The 18,637-nt window shown below is 43.3% G+C and overlaps 1 protein-coding gene and 1 pseudogene across 7 annotated transcripts in view; both read left to right on the forward strand.

Annotated features, from left to right (window-relative positions):
* DMD (dystrophin) overlaps positions 1 to 18,637 on the forward strand; it is a 2,449,111-nt gene that overhangs the window by 1,573,822 nt on the left and 856,652 nt on the right. The window lies entirely within an intron of this gene.
* On the forward strand, positions 16,139 to 16,195 carry LOC132536039 (U7 small nuclear RNA; annotated as a pseudogene).

An 18,637-nucleotide genomic window follows, 5' to 3' on the forward strand; every position in this document is an offset into this window, starting at 1 on the left:
GTAATGTTGTTTTCGATGGGTGATGTTGTTTTCTCCGGGCTGGCTTCACGGGCGGGTAACAGACGACCAGGGACTCATGGCTGGGTTGTACGCAGTATCTCTTTATTCATGCAGGACGCAGCACAATCTAAGACGAGCTAAGCTAAACTCAAGTTACAGTACAGTAAAGACACAATGCTGTCTTTATATATACTTCCCAAGTAGGGTGGAAACAGGATGTGACATAGAGAGGGTGGAGAGAAAAGTGACTGGTGAAAATCTGAGTGTGACAAGGAGGGGGAGGAGCAGGCGAGAATCCTATCACTGAACCACCAATGCCCTGGAGGGAAGGTGGTACTTGTTAACAGTGGTTATGTAAATAGAATGAAGTGGCTATGTAAATAGAATAGTGTTAAGCAGGGGGGATTTAAACCAAATGAAACAGAAGGAGTCTCATGCATACCAATAGAGTAATAGGTGTCATTTTGGGGGTCATATTTGATCAGAATTTTCTATTTTTTCCACCATTTCCTACCAGTAACGCCTTTTCTAATATGTCACCTGAACGCCTTCATCATGCTTGTTTCCACAATCCGTTCCCGTTCCTGGTGTCAGTGCAGTTAACATACCAATTATATACTCTGTATATAAAACTGATCTTACTAAGCAGATAGGGTACCTGCAGATAAAGCAGAACCCATTTATCTTATTTGATTTATTTTATTGGATGAATGTTACTGTACTGAGTCATTGTCTCAGGGGGACAATTTCACCTCTCCCTAAAATATGTGACAGCATGCCTCAGCCACCATCAAAAAGACTTCTGTCTCTACCACCTTTCATGAATCCAACCAATGTCAGTGCCTTGCCCAAACTTTCTACCAGACCCCCATGCCCATTGGCAAACTGTTAGCTCCTTTGTGTATTATGTCACCCTTACATATTAAAGAACTGAAAGCTCATTCCTTCGGTCTTTGACTGTAGGAGGCATCTTTTCAATTTCTTTTTTTCTTTTATAAGTGAGTTAATAATGATCAACAAGATTGTGGGATAAGAAGAGTACAATTCCATATAATTCCTACCACCAGAGTGCAATATCCCACCTCCTCCAGTGGAAACTTCCCTATTCTTTGTTCCTCTGGGAGCATGGACCAAAGATCTCTATGGGGTGCAGAAGATGGGAGGTCTGGCTTTTGTAATTACTTCTCTTCTGGGCATGATGGGCATTGGCAGGTCAGTCCATACCCCCAGTCTATTTCTGTTTCCCTAGTGGGGTAGGGCTATGGGGAGATGGCCATTACCATCTCCTCTGCCTACCATCTCTGTGCACTTTGGTGGCTCCTCCAGCTTTCCCTTCCCCAGGGCCTGTTCCAAGCACCCATCCAGTCCTGATGTGATGCCTTGGTAAGCCTCTCCCACACCCAGAAGCATTAAGTAGCCAATCCAATAAGCTGATTCATTTGCGAGCTAAGCCTAGTAAATAATGAATCTTTTGGTGAACATTTTCAGATTGAATGAGTAAAACCTCTGAGTAAAATCGTACTTATAATTCACTGACCCTGGTTATTATGTAATCTATTTGCTCTCTGAAATTATTACAACCTAACATTTTCATCATCATGCAGTGACTTTTTTTACTAGAAGAAAGGGCAAAGATAAAGGAAATGTGAGAACCTTCTGGAGAAAAAAAAAAAAGCAAAAGTTTAGGGGAAAGGGAATCTGGAAAAGAAAAGCATAAAGACAGAAATGTATTACAGAACGAGTTAGATTTGCAAAGTACTCTCCATATTTTTATCTTATTCCTTCATGGAATCTATCTGTGTGATTCTCCTGGGTTCTCCCAAAAGCAGGTGGCGTTTGTATACCACAAGTCTATGTCATTTCACAGTGCAAAACCCAATGGCGTGGTCTTGGTTTGGGTTTGATGGCTGAAGTCAACTATAAAATGAATTAATTGAATAAGGTCTGAATTGATTGCTTGAACTCAATAGACTGTCGGTTTATCGATAACACACTTAACTTGGGCTTGGGCAGTGGCTCACCAAGGATAGAGTTGCATGAGGACCCAGGGTCAAGTGCCCACTATCCACATTCATGTGGAAACCTCCAGGAGTGTGTGTGGGGGGATATACTGTATGCGTCTCCCTTTCTCTCTCCCATTCTCTGCACCAAGCTCCAGCAAGAATCCTGCTACAGAATACAGTTATAGTAATAAATATCTATTTAATGATACAACATATTTTTTCTTTTTTCTTTCTTTCTTTCTTTTTTTTTTTTTTTTTTTTTTTTTTTTTTTTTTTTTTTTTTGCTGGGGCTTGGTGCCTGCACTGCAAATCCATTGCTCCTGGAGGCTGTTTTTTCCCTTTTGTTTTCTTGTTGTTTATCGTTGTTGTTATTATTATTGATCTTATTGCTGTCATTGTCGTTGGATAGGACAGAGAGAAATTGAGAGAGGGGAAGACAGAGAGGGGGAGAGAAAGACACCTGTAGACCTGCTTGAACCCTTATGAAGTGACCCCCCCTTGCAGGTTTGCTGTTGTTGTTGGATAAGACCGAGAGAAATGGAGAGAGGAGGGGAGATATAGAGGGGGAGAGAAAGACAGAACTGCTTCACTGCCTGTGAAGCAACCCCCCTGCAGGTGGGGAGCCAGAGGCTCGAACCAGGATCCTTACTCTGGTCCATGCACTTTGCACCATGTGAGCTTATCTCGCTGCCCTACCACAAGACCCCTTATTTGTGTTCTTTTAATGAGAGAATGAGATCCAGAGAGAGAGACCAGACCTCTACTCAGCTCTGGCTTATGATGGTGGTGGGGAGGGGGGTGGGACTCAACCTGGTGCTTTGGAGCCTCTTAGAGTCTATTGCATAACCATTTGCTGTCTCCCCTGTCCAACTCAGGCATTTTTTTTAGTACTATTTTTTTATTGGGGAATTAATGTTTTATATTCAACAGTAAGTACAATAGTTTGACCATGCATAACATTCCCCAGATTCCCATATAACAATACAACCCCCACTAGGTCCTCTGAATCCTTCTTGGACCTGTATTCTCCCCGCCCACCCACACCCACCCCAGAGTCTTTTACTTTGGTGCGATACGCCAATTCCATTTCAGGTTCTACTTCTGTTTTCTTTTCTGATCTTCTTTTTCAACTTCTGCCTGAGAGTGAGATCAACTCAGGCATTTAGGACAACGATTTTCCCTCATTTTTAGACACAGTCTTCAGTTAAAATGCACTGTTCTATTCAAGTGGTGACTTCAGTTAAAATGCATTGTTCCATTCAAGTGGTGAACAGAATGTCTAGACATGGCAGATGCTTAAGAAAACAACTAAAATCCTCTGATAGGAATGTCTGTTGCTGGCTCACCCCATTTTCTGTCCCTCTGCCCAGTGCTTGTCAGACAATTACCAATTTGCACTGGGGTTTTGCTAGGCCATGGCAACACTGTGCTACAGTTTGGAGTGGAAGGGGTGCTTGGCTTTGTTAATCTCTTTCCTTAATCAAAACTTCGAGGCACTGTGTGTCTCTTGAGAAAGCCACATACTGCTGCCTGCCTTCTACGTGGGCTGAATCCCCGAGGGAGAGAGGCAGGTGTGTGTGTGTGTGTGTGTGTGTGTGTGTGTGTGTGTGTGTGTGTGTGTGTGTGTGTGGTCTCTCTACTCAGGACCGTGTGTGTAGAAAGTATCTCCATAATTCTCACACTCTTCATTTATGATCAGGAAAAAGCAGCGACCTGTGTGAATAATTGACTAACACACCTAGAGCTTTATCCCTTTGTCTAGCTTCTGCCTGTTTCCTGCTAAGAAATGATTTATTCAGCTTGCACAGAGCATTTTCTACTATAAGGTAGGGGTGGTGGGATTATTCTGTGCTGCCTGCTACAGGCCTCTGCTTAAGGAGATAAAACTTTTTCAGTTAAAGAAAGATTGAAAACTGGACTTTCTTCTACGTTGGTATACAGAAAACCAAAAGTTTTAAAGATGAGAAAATTCTCTGGGGGTGGATCATGCATGCTAATAGTTCTGAGGCAATTCATTGTGACATAGTGATTTAATATCACTGTGAGGCCTGATGCCTGCACAGCTACTCCACTGCTCCCAGTGACCATTAGCTCCCCCTTTTTTATTTGATAGGACTATGAAAAACTGAGAGGGACATAAAAAGCAGGAGAGAGGTGGGATGAACAGTCTGAAACAGGGACATTGCGCATAATCATTTTTGTGTACAACTAGGTGCTCCAGAGTCTGGCCCCAAAGTAACTTTTTAAGACAGTTGTCATATGGGTACTATTCCTACAATGCGTATCTGGACATCTTTTACACCGCCAACTCAAATCTTCACCATCTTGTGCTGGGTCTCCAATTCCTCCTCAACCCCCTTTGTCTCCTATCCCCAAGGTCCTTGACTTTTTTTCAACAGACCACATGGAGTCCAAGTTCTACTCGGTATTTCCCTTTCTTTGTTTCTTAAGTGCCACATATGAGTAAGAATATCAAATATGTGTCCTCCTCCTTCTGGCTTCTCTCCCTTAGTATTCCTTCAAGTTCTGTCAGAATTGTAGTAAGAGAAACTTTCCTCATTCCTTACAGCTGGGTAGCATTCCATTATGTACACATAGCACAGCTGCCTTCATCAATCAGCTGGCCCTCGACTTTTCAAGTGCTTCCAAATCCCAAGCGAATTATTTTAGCACAGAGGAAGAAATAGTTTTTTTTAAAAAAAACAAAACAAACAAAAAAAAAACGCACACACCTTGGGGGGGGGGGTTCTGGACTGATACCTCACCTGGTAGATTATGTACCTTGCCATGCTTGTGGACCAGGACTGAATGTGGTCGACACATGAGGGGCTCTGAAGGTGCCAGGGCCAGCTCCAGGGCTGTTTCCCTCCTCTTCCATCCCAGCCCCTCCCTCATCTTCTTTTTGTCTTCATCTCCTCCCCACCCCGTCTCGATGTCAAAGTGGCTTGAAAGTGGTGAAAGCATGCATGTGCAAGGACTCAAATCTTCCAAAAGAAAGAGAGAGAAAAAGAAGCCAATAATGAGTCCACCAGCAGGATCCATGTTCTAAATTTAAAGGACTGTGCCTGTGTGGCCACCTCTGCTTCTGAAAGTGTGCGCCTCAGGCCAAGCCATTCAGGTCATCTGTTTTCTCTAGTCAAGCTCTGAGCACCTTTTAGAAAAGGTCTGTAATTCTCTTGGAGCCTTCATTTTGCCTGTCTGGCACTTCAGCTTATTGAGGGAATGCAGCTAGCTGTGTAATGAAACCAAAAAAAAAAAAAAAAAAAGCCTTTAGGGCTGTGTTCTAATACATTGTTTATGCTGGAGTGAAAATTGACTATGCATCGCTTGGTTTGTGCAATTTACTCCCAAAATATTCCTATTCAGGAAATCCTGCAAATAGCAATATTCATCTTGAAAATCACCTCGCAGAACCCTTGGCAAGTGGAGAAACATAATCAATGACGTCGTGATGGAGAGGGTGCAAATTAGGCATAATCACAACCCTCTCCCATCAGTCAGCCCACTGCAAGGCTTGCCTTTGAATCTGGATTTTCAAACGCGTTCTCAATTTTGATATAAAATATGTTGATTTCATATTTCAGAAATGATAATTGAATGCTGAGAAACGGGGCCCGATGGAACTTTCTGTAAAGGGGGCTTATGTTTTTAATCTTTAATGAATACTTTCAATGATGAGCTGAAGGTGCACTATTTAGCTGACATCAAACTGCCTAACTGCTGCTTTCCAAACGTTTTATTAAAATTTGAGGTGCAGGAGAAAACACATAATTTCATGTTCGGTTTTTTGGACTGAAGTCTTTTCACATTTATGTCAAGGAGGATTTTCTCCTCTCAAGAATGAATCTCCTTTCCTGCCCTATCAATAAATATAACACACTGCTCCGAAGGCCCCTCTTTATCAGAGGAAACTTCCACTTGGGGGCTGGAGAGATACCTCAGCCGGTAGGGTATGTGTCTTGCTAGGAGTGCCATGGCACCTGGGGAGGCTCTGGCACTGTGGTATCTCTCCTTCTCTTTCTCTGTCTCTCTGTCCGAAAAAGACACGAGCTCTGTGAAAGCAAGCAAACAGGAGAGGAAGGCCAGGCAGTGGCACAGTGAGTGAAGTGCATATATTACCACGTCCCCGCGCTGTAGCTGATGGCTTCGAGCTTCACAATCAGTGGAGCAGTCCTGCAGATGTTTCTCATTCTCCCTCCCCCCCGCCCCACTTCTCTCTGTCTCTATCGCAATAGGAGAAAGAAACCCGAAAAAAAATAATAATAAATAGTCCCTGGAGCTATGGAATCATAGTGCTGGCACTACTCAGCGATAACCCTGATGGCAAAAATAAGGAAGGCAGGGAGAGAAGAGGAAGGAATAGGAAGAAAAAGAGAGAGAGGAGAAAAATAAAAGGAAGGCCACTCTTAGTTGCCCATAGTATGAAGTCTGTCTACTATCAAAGTGTTCAAAAATGTGGAAGGCGAAGGAACTCTGCCCAGTTTACAGGCTAGGTAGGAAGGTCATGGGGTTCATGAAGAAAAAGTAACTAGCTCAGTGGCAGTGAACTCGACTGGAACATGGCAGCCTGTGTTCAAAGGATGTGTTCAAGTTGTCTCGAAAAGCATGTATGTTTTCTCTCTGCACTTCCCTCCTATGAGAACCAAGGTACTCAAATTAAGATGATTCTTGTCTGTAAATAATGTTGGGGGGTGGGCAAAATAGTTCATCTGGGTAGTGTGTTGCTTTGCCATGTGTGACCCAGGTTGGAGCCCAGCCCCCACCACATTGAAGGAAGCTCTGGTGATTTGGAGTCTCTTTCCTTCTCTCCCTCCTCCTCCCTCCCCTCCCTCTTCCCCTCCCTCTCCCTCCCTCCTTCACCTGGGAGGAGGAGAGGTTCTTATGGAACCTATGCAAATAATTGCATTGCTCTAAAAATCAGGAAACACAGACGTTGGTATACCTGGTTGAGCACACATGTTACCATACACAAATATCTGGGTTCGAGTAACCACTCCCCACCTACCTGGGGGAAGCTCCATGAGCACTGAAGCAGGTCTGTAGGTGTCTTACTTTCTCTCATCTTCCCATCTCCCCCCTTCTCTCAATCTCTCTCTGTCCTATCAAATAAAATCTGAAGGAAGGAAAAGCGTAGCTGCCAGGAGCAGTGGATTCACTGTGCTGGCTCTGAGCTCCAGCAGTACCCCAGGTGGCAATTTAAAAAAAAATCAAGAAACATACCAGTAGTTTTGATGAGTTGAAGCCAAGGAAAAGAGGTGTGCTTGATTTCTGTTTACAGAGTTATTATCTGCTCATTGACTGTGAACCATAGATACCAGCAGAGGAAAGAGGTAGAAGCCCCTCATTAACCATCACTCCAAGCAAAAGCTCTAATCAAGCCACCCTTCTTTAGTTCATCTAGTGTTGTATTACTAACTTTTATTCTTTTTATAAACTCATCAATTTCTCCACTCGAGTTTTGAAAATCCTGGCCCAGTCCAATGTGCGGTCTTAAAGTTTTTGAGCAAAGGCCTGGGCCCTCACGGACCGGGCATGGTTATTCCCATAATTCTCTGAGGCAGCCCCGTTATGAGTGATTCCAGCATCAGAAATGTACCTTCTTGAACAATCTTTTAGGGTTACCTCAAAGTGAAATGGAACTCTTTGAATTACAATTAAAATGCAGATAGCCATGAACACAAGTATTCTGAGAGTTCATTTGATGAGATAACTGTTGATTTTTTTTCTCAGCAAACAATATCTTCAGGAACATGACTGATCACATTCAACTACTGTCTACTTGCAGCCAAAGTAGCATAAAACTATATTATGGACAACACTGGCATCCAAAGATTTCTAGCAACTTCACAACATGCAAAATTGACATTTGGCCTTGGGGGGCGGGCAGTGGCACACTTGGTTAAACACACATTTCACCATGCCCAAGGATTCAGGTTTGAGCCCCCGCTCCCCTCCTGCAGTGAGGATGCTTCGTGAGTGGTGAAGCAGGTCTGCAGGTGTCTATCTTTCTCTCTCCCTGTCTACCTTCCCTGCCCTCTCAATTTATTTATGTCCTATCAAAGAAAAATAAAGTAGAAAGAAAAATAATGGGGGGAAATGGCTGCCAGGAGTGGTGGATTCATAGTGCTGGCACCGTGCCCCAGGGACAATCCTGATGACGTAAATAAATAAATAAATAACATTTGACCCACACTAATAGAAGCTATGGAAGAGAGCTCTCATTTGGTGATGCCTTGAATGCAGCTCAGTACATCCAGTTAACCTAATTATTATTAGTGTTTAACATTTCTCTTTTAGAAGGAATGAAGGAGATTCCTTTGAGATTTTCAAGCTAGTGTCTGAGTCTCCCAGAGAGCCCAAGAGAGAAAGGGAGAGAGAGGAACAGTCAGTTTCAGTGACTGAAGGGCAGTAAGGGTCTGACACATAGATAGGTGGGGACAGATTTCACAAGAGTTGGCAGAGGGGTGAAGGAGGGAATCTTTTCAAAAGAGATGTGTTGAAAGACTCAGGAGAGACGACTGGAACTCTGTGGTGGCCAGCTGAGGGCAGAATAACAGAGATGAAGGGAAGGGCCAAGCTCTTAGACGAGCCAAAATGAGGCAGCTTCACACTTCCCACAAAGTCCATCGTGATTCTCGGATATTTTGGGTGAGCAGTGACCAAGATGAAAGGAAACAGCTCTGTAGGCCTAGAATCAGAAGAGTAGCTTTCCCATGGAAGGGAGGATCCAAAGCAACAACAACAAGAGCGCCCCCCCGAAGGTGACATTCACAAATAAATTCTCTACAGAGAACTGCTCATGTTCTAAACCAAGAATGGGGGATATCTGGGTCACTGGCCATATATGTCCCAAGAAATCGTTTTGTTTGACCCTGCTAAGGCAACCACAGGTGGGGCTTGAAAGGCAATAAATCTGGGAGTTTTCTTGATAGCAACAGTAAGTGATAATTTTTGAGTTGGTAATTTTGTATTTTCAAGACTGATGTTGTAAATATTCAAATGACACTTGACAGAAGAAAGGTTCTTCACCTCTGCTGTAAAGCAATGATATCTTTCAAAGAATCCTCTGCTATGACCCTACCTCAGGACACAGCTAAGGATGCTAAGAGTCCCGAGGTGGTGCTCTGGAACCCTTCCCATGTTCGTGGGGGAGATAAAGAAACCTTGGATTGAAATCCCAGCTCTGACACGCACTGGTTTGATGTCAGCATTTGGCTCACTGGCCTTTCCTAATGTGACTTTCCTCTTTATTAAAAAAGGGAAGAAAAAATGAGCCAGTTTCCCTGACACCAGTGGGTTGAAATAAAACAAAAGGTGGAAACACATTTTCCACTGACAATAGAAAAAGATGGTAAATGGGACATTGTTCTTGTTGTAGCTGTCATTTCTGCTAAGAGACCTAAAGTAGAAAAACTAATGAGGCTCGAGAACTCTTCACTTCAGAAGACAGGACATTTATGCCAGAAAACCACTGAGGAGTATGACCACGGATAGTCCTGAGAGTTTCCTTATTCCTTAGCCCAAATTGCCCATCTAGAGGGGTTATAAATGTGAGGAGACTTGCCTGCATTGAGAGTTCCTGGAAAAGAGAAGTCAAAGAGGAATAGCACATTGTTGGCTAGGAGGAAGCTACCAGGCTTTTACCATTATTCTCCTCCTTGGGGTGGGGGTGGTGGTGCTAAGAAGAGTGCTCTTCCTCCATCCCTGCCACGGCCTGGGAGGAGAGTTCCTGAAGAACCCCTATCACAGTGATGTTAAGCCATCCTGCTTACAAAATTCTGAAAATATTTTTCATGGAGAGTAGATAGCATAATGGTCATGCAAAAAGATTTTCACGCCTGAGTCTCCAAAGTTGCAGGTTCAACCCCTGACAGTACCATAAGTCAGAGTCATGCAGTGTTCTTATAACAATAGTAAATAATAATAATAATAATAATACTTTTTAAAAGGAAGTGTCTTCTTGCTCATTTTAAAGGTGACACCTATTTTCTTCCTTGGAATATTGTAAACATTGACATTTAAATGGTAACAGTACTCTTTTGAATCTGTCCAGTAGAATCCAAATATCATAGCAATATGATATCTACCATTATCCACTTAGAAAAAAGATGCAGCTGCCTCCACCTTGAATTCATTGAAGGCTCCCGTCATCCCTGTCCTCATTACATTGTGTATCCATTTCTTCTCTCTGAAGAATTCTGTCACACAGCATATATTTATGCTAAAAAGTCTTCCATTAACCACTCTATCCCACTTCTGTAGAATAAACATAGTTTTGTACATTTCATTCATTTTTCAAAGAGTTCTTGTGACTACTACACAACTAAATATTCTAGCCCTTCTGCTTTCATATCTACAATTAATAGTAAGTATACTCAGTAATAACTGTATCACCTAAATATATGAAGAGTTTTTAAAATAATAAACATGCTCCCTCTCTCTATATATGTGCATTTTATTATTATGTTTTAATGAATATATATATATATATATATATATATATAGAGAGAGAGAGAGAGAGAGAGAGAGAGACACCAGAGAGGATAGCTCAGCTCTGACTTATAGTGGTTCTGCAAATTGAACTAGGGAACTCTAGCCTCAGGCATGGAAGCCTAGTGTATAACTATTCTGCTATCTCCCCAGTCTGCTCAATATTTATATTTTTTGCAGTTGACTCTATTTAGCTTTATGGATCCATGCTTGGAAGTGGTGCTTTGATTAAAGAGGGAGTCCAGTCCTTCCAATCCCTAATGCTTTGAACTGTATGGTAACTTGCCATCACTGTGTCCTGAGCACAATACACTAGTGGGGAAGGTCAGACGAGGCTTGCTTTTATTTCATAAAGTTGGAAAATGCCTGACACCAGCCAGAAAGTGTGAATAATCATAGAGGCAATGTGTGTGCCACTGGGACCAACCTGTGCAGATCCTTCACAGAAGAGAGGAATGGGAAACTGATCCGTCGTCAGCGCTGCCTGTGTCCCCATAATTCTCAGACAAGTCTGCACCTCAGAAACACAGCCAACTCTGAGAATGGCCATGCCAGGTGAGGTGAGCTTTCTCTGAGTAGAAAAGCAGGGTGCCCCAACCCTGCATGGATACTATGCAGCTGCAATTCATCACACCCTCCTATCTCATGGCCCTCCTGGCCCTCAGCTGTCTCTCGATGCCTCCCTTCAGCGGCCTCAGCTCCACACTGTGACTCACATGCAAGCTGCCCGCCTCTAACATCACCACTTCTTGCCCACAGGTGTGGCACCTAGATGGCACGTCCTGTCTGGCCCTTAATTGCTCAACTTCTTTGGAATTTGACCCAATTGGATCATACACAATAGTGGAATCTCTTCATTTCTTTTCAAATTTAGATTTGATATGTCATCATTTTATTGATGTTTTTTTTTTCATTTCTACCTGGGCTTCATATCTGCACAGTCCCACCATTTCCAGCAGGTTCTTTTCGTTCGGTTTGTAGTTTCAGTTAGTGACAAAGACAGAAAAAGAGGGACCAAGAGATAGAGAAGGAGAGGCAGCACAGCACTGCTCCATTGTTCGGGAAGCTTCTCCTGGTGCTGTACAGGGTGCTCCCCTGTGCTCCCCCATGCCAAGACTGGAAACTGGGTGCTCACACATGACAGAGTGTGGCCTCTCCCAGGTGAACTGTCTCCAAGCCCCTGACAAGTCTGCATTTAGTCACTTCATTTGCATGATGGAAACAATTCTCAGATAGACTGAATCATAATGTAGCTTACCAGCTGCCAGGCTAGCTTCGCGGGTGGGAGACAGACGACCAGGGACTCATCGCTGAGTGGTAACGCAGATCAGTCTTTATTCTTGCGGAACGCAGCACAATCCAAGCCATCTAAACTAACTAAACTAAACTAAAACTATAATCACAATCCTGTCCATATATATATATATATATATATATATATATATATATATATATATATATATATATATATATATTTGCCAAGTAGGGTGGAAACAGGATGTGATGTAGAGAGGGTGGAGCGAAAAGTGACTGGTGAAAATCAGGGTGTACTACGAGAGGGGGCGGAGCAAAAAGACATCATGAACCAGTGGGGATTAAACCAATGCCCTGCAGGCAGGGTGGTGCTTAGTTAACAGTGGTTATGTAAATAGAATACAGTGTTAAGCAGGGGGGATTAAACCAATGAAACAGAAGGGGTTTTTAGAAGCAGAATTAGAAGCAGACCAACAACCAGCAGAAACCTATCAAGAAAGGAAGAAAGAAAGAAAGAGAGAGAGAGAGGGGGAGGGAGGAGGAAGAAAGGAAGGGAGGGAGGGAGGAAAGAAGGAAGAAAGAAAACTGTTGACCTGAGAGTTCCCCCAGTGTGCTAGAACATAGATTTTGTAAGCCTGGGGCTGCAGCTTCACATAGGCCATAACTGAGCAGTGATTGACCCTCCCCCCCTTCTCTCTCATTTATAGAAAACAAATCTCTTTATTTCTCAATATATGACAGAAAGAGAGGGAAAGCTCATAGCGTCGTCACTCTTGGCATATCCCATGTTGGGACCTCGTGCATGTAAGTCCAGAGTTCTACCCCACACCAACTAGCAGACCACTCAGTTAACTCATCCTAAACTAAATAAAGCCCTGTCATTGGACTTCTCCATAGGTCTCCTGCATCAGGATAGATATGAGTAAAGCAGAAATATCTGTATTTGCGGACCAACGCAATAATAGTTGAACCTGTTGGAGCACCAACTTGCATGCTCCAGGCCCCAGAAGCCACGTGTTCGATACCAGGTAACCATTTATGCCAGAGCTGAACAGTGTTCAGTTCCCCTCCCCTTTCCTAACAGATATTTTATTTGTTAATGTTTTTGAGAGAGAGAGACAGAGACAAAGAGAAAGAGAGACACCACAGCGCTGAAGCTCCCTTCAATGCAGTGGAGGTTTGAACCTGGGGCACACACATGGCAAAGCAGCACACAATTCAAGTGGGCTGTTTCACCATCCCAGTGCATGTTCTTTTTGTTGTTGTTGTTTGTTGGTTTGTTTTAAAGAATCTTTATTTTAACTGACCCCTGGGTAGATATTCTCACTAAAGTGGAATGGATGCTAGGGTGCCTGGGCTGGCTCTTTATAAGATGAACAGGAAGTTGTGAAAGTGAGAAGTATGTGAGGAAAAGGGTCCCAGAGAGGAGGTAGCAGAGACAGTGAACAAGGTGATTTCTGGTCTGAGGTGTAGAGAGAGGAACAATCACTCTGAAGTGTGGATGTGTGTGAGGGAGAATCTGAAGCCACTTTGAGAAGTTTGGACATGTTCTTGGAGAGCTGTGGTCCTGGAGCCTTTAAAGAGAGCTGCCCGGCAATTATGCACAGGTGAGGCCCACATCCCAACATCTGGGCATAAGCGTAGGCAGGGGGCGTTGCTGGGTGTGTGGTTCTAGAGAGAACATCAGGCTGAAGGATGAGGAGGAGATCACTGGCAGCTCATTCCCAAGCTGCTACCGGCTCCCCATTGATGCACTGGGAAGCCATGTCTCCTGATAAAATGAAACCTACTAAGAGAGCAACAGCACCATGGCACACATCACACATTATCATATAGCCTCACATGCCATTTGGGGGAAGTCTTGTTTCATCAATCTGTTATTTGCATTTAGATGTCCTTTTTGTTTCTCATTTTCAGGGACTCCACACAGCCCTCATATGCAAACAGAATTAATTCATACTCTGTCAGCAAGGTCGCCCTGGGTTAATTATTACAAAGTAGAGAATATGTTTATCCCTCTGACTCGCTTAAAATGTGTAAACTGTTTTATTTATTTATTAAAAAGATAATAATTGTGGTACAGAATTCAGAAGCATGAAAGGGCACCCACCCACCCCCCAATCTTATACCCCTCATTCTGCTTCCCAGTTGCTTTGCCCATTATCTGCCAAAGTCAACCATTTCTTCAGTAGCTTTGCAAGGAAACCATGTGTGAGAGAGTGTCTGTATCCTTTCCTACTCTGGCCCACTTTAACCAAAAATAGGAACAGCTGGTAGAAAGCTATAAACTCTCTCACTCTACACTGTATTTTTCCACTTAATGACATGGAAATGACAGTTATTTTCTATATTATCTTTTTTTTTCCACAGCCACACACTATTGAACTCGAAGGACACGCCATGTTTCATTTAACCAACATTCCAATTAATGAAACACTTCTTTTGTTTTCAGAAGTTTGCTACTGCCACAATGTGACAAGCATTTCCCTCAGCTCATAGGATTTCACGTGTGGCAAGTAGGTCCCAAGATACGTTTCTAGACATGAAATGCCTAGGTCAAAAAGGCAGTTGTTATTTTATTAACTGTAGCTGAGTCACAGAATACTCACATTTTTCTCATGAAGTTCTGTTCTCCATATCTTTGCAAAGCTCATTGGGCCATCAATCCTTGGGAGGTTTGCTGAACTACTGAAAATGACAAATAAAATGAACTAAAAGAAATGATGACTCTGGGTGCTGGGCAGTAGCACAGTGGGTTAGGCACACAGCACAGGGACAGAAGGATCCCAGTTCGAGACCCCAGCTCCCCACCTGCAGGGGCGTTGCTTCACAGGTGGTGAAGCAGGTCTGCAGGTGTCTGTCTTTCTCTCCTCCTCTCTGTCTTCCCCTCTCTCCATTTCTGTCTGTCATATCCAAAAAAAAAAAAAAATGATGACTCAGTCTCATTTTAATCAGCCTTCTCGCAGTTTGCCTGTCATTTCCAACAGGTCACAAAATCATTTCTGTTTCCAGTTCTGAGCATTGTTCTCTATTCTCATCTCCAATTTTCTTCTAGTGAACTATTTGTCTTCTCGTTGAAACATGTACAGCTAACAACTTGAAGTAAAAACATGCCTTTTTACAACCAAGTCTTAATGACTTTCCAACGGCATATAGATTCGAGTCTTAAGGTTCAAGCCTGGAAATATTAAAACACACTTTTGAATTACACAGAGATGGCTTTTGCCCTGCTTTGCAAACACTCCTAAACAGAGACCCAGTGTGATGGTTTTGATAGGTTGTTTGGAACAAGAATGTAAACACTGGCTTTGTCTTCTGTGGCAACATGTAATGGTGATGGCTAGGTATTTCTGCTCAAAGCACCTGTGTCCACTGACCCCTGTTCTTTCAAAACATGTTCTTTGCTGAAGAAGATCTGTGACTTCTTTCCCCACACAGCATTTTTTTCTTTTATTTGATAGGACAGAGATAAATCGAGAGGGAAGGGATATATATATATATATGGAGAGAGAGAGACTTGAAACACTGCTTCACCACTTATGAAGCTTCTCCCCTGAAGGCAGGAACTGGGGCTTGAACCCAGGTCCTTGTGGATGGTAACATTTGTGCTCAACCAAGTGAGGTATCAGTTGGCTTCCTGCACTGCATGGTTTAGCCAAGTCTGAGAATTCTCTCTCTCTCTCTCTCCCCGTCCCTCCCTCCCTCCCTCCCTTCCTTCCTTCCTTCCCTCTTGAAAAACTCAGAACTGTGGGAGTGGCGGTAGCACAGCAGGTTAAGCGCACATGGCACGAAGCACAAGGACCAGCTTAAGGATCCCGGTTCGAGCCCCTGGCTCCCCATCTGCAGGGGAGTCGCTTCACAGGTAGTGAAGCAGGTCTGCAGGTGTCTTTCTCTCCCTCTCTGTCTTCCCCTCCTCTCTCCATTTCTCTCTGTCCTATCCAACAACGATGACATCAATAACAACAACAATAATAAATACAACAATAAAACATCAAGGGCAACAAAAGGGAATAAATAAATATTTTTTTAAAAAATCAGAACTGTACTTGTCCAGCCATCTGTGCCACCCACAATGCTTTGCCATTTGACTGACACATTTTATTGGTGTCTGCAGATATAATTTAGATCAAGAAAGTTAATCCTCAGCAGCTGGGGGACTTGCTAATCTCTTTCCCTGTCTTGGCCACCAGTTTCCTCTTTGCTATTTATTTTATTCTTTGCAGTCAGGACATCATTCCACTTGACATACAAGAAACAAACCCTTTAGGAGTTAATAAGTTCCCACTTTAATATTCTTCTTACAAGTATTACATCATCTTCTCCAAAAACAGGATTACCACTTCTTTGATCAATATTATTCCAAATAATCCTTAAAAATCATTTTGTCATGGCAGTGTTACAGCTCTTTTAGGATTTGTATAGCAGGTCTTCTGCACCAGAAGATCCCACAAACTAACAAACAAACAGTTCTTTGGTTATCTGAACATTATTTTTGCTGTTGTTTTTACCAGAGCACTTCTCATCTCTGGTTCATGGTCTCATATCTAGGACTTGAACCTGGTAGCTCATCCTCAGGTATGAAAGTCATTTTGTATTAATATTATGCTGTCTCCCCAGCTCCACCCCAACCCCTTTTTAAAACTAATTTATTTATTGGGTAGAGACAGAGAGAAATCCAGAGGGAAGGGCAAGATAGAGAAAGAGAGAAACCTTCAGCACTGCTTCACCATTTGTAAGGCTCCCCTGCAGGTGTGGGCAAGGGATTTGAACCCAGGTCCTAGTATATTGTGGCATAGGTCCTCTACAAGGTGTACCATTTCCAGGCCCCACCCCAACCTCTTAATACCTTCCAAAAATCACATTTCACTGCGCTACATTTTTAATTTTTTTCTTTACTCGGCAGTATTCTGCTCTATTAAAAGTGAGTTTAGATAATAACATTGTCGGGAATGTTATGTGAGAACATCAGATCTATGCTTTCATCATATTTTTAAATTTGTCTTTCTTGATTGGGTGGTTAATGTACTACAGTACAGTTTTTGACACATGGGTACATTCTCTCATCTCCTTGTGATGCGCGTCTGCAAAACACTCTCATTCCTGACATAGGTCCTTTTCTGCCATCATGTACCAGGACCCCAGCCCCCTGTTCACCTTCTCCCTTCTCCTCCTTATGGAATGGGAGGCTATCTTTACATGCCACACATCACATAAAGGACTGATAACCAAAATATATAAAGACTCACCAAACTCTGCAAGTAAAAGAAATGACCCCATTAAAACATGAAGGAAGAACATGGACAGAATCTTCACCAAAAAAAAAAAAAATGATACAGATGACCCAGAGATGTAGGGAAAAAGCACTCACAGTCTCTGATGAAGAGGGAAATGCAAACAAATATGAGATGACTCTCTACACCTGTGAGCATATTGTCCTCTTTGAATGTCTAAAAGGAAACTTCTGCCCAGCTCATGGATCCATCCTTTTCATAGCACTTTTGGAAGAGAATGATGCAAGCTCTCCCAGGAGTTTCCAACCACCTTTTGGATAAGAGACTCCCTAGATGCTCTGATCAACCAAGGATATTGCCCAGAGGGTGGCTTTGATTGACAGTCAGAATATATGGCAGGCACAATGGAAGTCACAGAAGGAAGGCTCTGTACTGGCAAGCTGCCCACCCCACCTCCCCTTGGCTACAGTGGTGTTGATGGAAAACAGCAAGCTGGTGTTTCAAATACATTCGGAAATACTTTGCACTTGCAATTTGCACGACTCAACACAGTACCATCTTTCTGATCCTGCTGTTTCCAAAGAGACACACCCTCCCTCCTTTTTTGTCTGCCGTCAAAAGCTGTTAATTATAAAAGTTGTGTCATTAGAAGATAAGTGTCATTCTAAGTATGCAAAGGAACTTCAGTCCCAGGATGCATTCTAACCCATTTCCAGTTCTAGAACATGCTTTCAAGTACTTGGCTTCCGCATTGTGAAGTGCGTAGGAGCAGGTAGAAGAACTGGAAATTGTGTTAATGTATGTTACTCTCGGGATAATGATGCTGGCCTGGGGAATGTCCCATTGACAAAGACAGCCAGGGATTCCTAAGTGAGAAAGTAAACATCCTTGCAGGAGTCAGAAACTTGGTCTTACACTTAAATGTTGCTTTCACATGATTGCATTTTTTTGTTGTTGTTGTTCTCCACTTCTTCTTCTTCTAGCGTTGGCCCTTCTTCCATAGCCAGTCAACAGCATCAGGTTGAGCCTGATGTAAAGTTTCGAGACCTCCTTTGAATCTGGAGAGGTGGCAGTCGTTGACTATGTGGGTCATAGTCTGTCTGGAGCCGCAGGGGCAGTTCGGGTCGTCTCTGGCTCCCCAGCAATGGAACATAGCGGCGCACCGGCCATGGCCTGTTCGATAGCGATTGAGGAGGGCCCGATCATAACGTGCTAGGTCAAAGCCGGGTGGACGCTTGCAGGGGTCTGTGATGAGGTGTTTGTTCTTTACCTCAGCTGACTGCCAACTCTGTTTCCAAGAGACTGGAACAGAGAAGTTCAGTGTAGGCGTAGGGGACCAGATTGGGTGACGAGACGTCAAGCGTTGGACAGGGTGGGCGAAGATATCCACGTATATTGGCAGGTCCGGTTGAGCGTAGATGTGGGAAATGAACTTAGATGATGCCGCATCCCAACGAATATCTGGCGGGGCGATGTTGCTAACAACTGGCAGCCATGGGACCGGGGTGGAACGGATGGTTCCAGAAATTATCCTCTTGGAGGAATATAATTTGGAATCGACCAAGTGGACGTGGGGGCTACGGAACCATACTGGGGCACAGTATTCTGCAGTGGAATAGCATAATGCCAGAGATGATGATCGTAGTGGAAGCTCCCATG

This window comes from Erinaceus europaeus, chromosome X (assembly GCF_950295315.1).
Source record: "Erinaceus europaeus chromosome X, mEriEur2.1, whole genome shotgun sequence".
In the NCBI taxonomy this organism is placed as follows: domain Eukaryota; kingdom Metazoa; phylum Chordata; class Mammalia; order Eulipotyphla; family Erinaceidae; genus Erinaceus; species Erinaceus europaeus.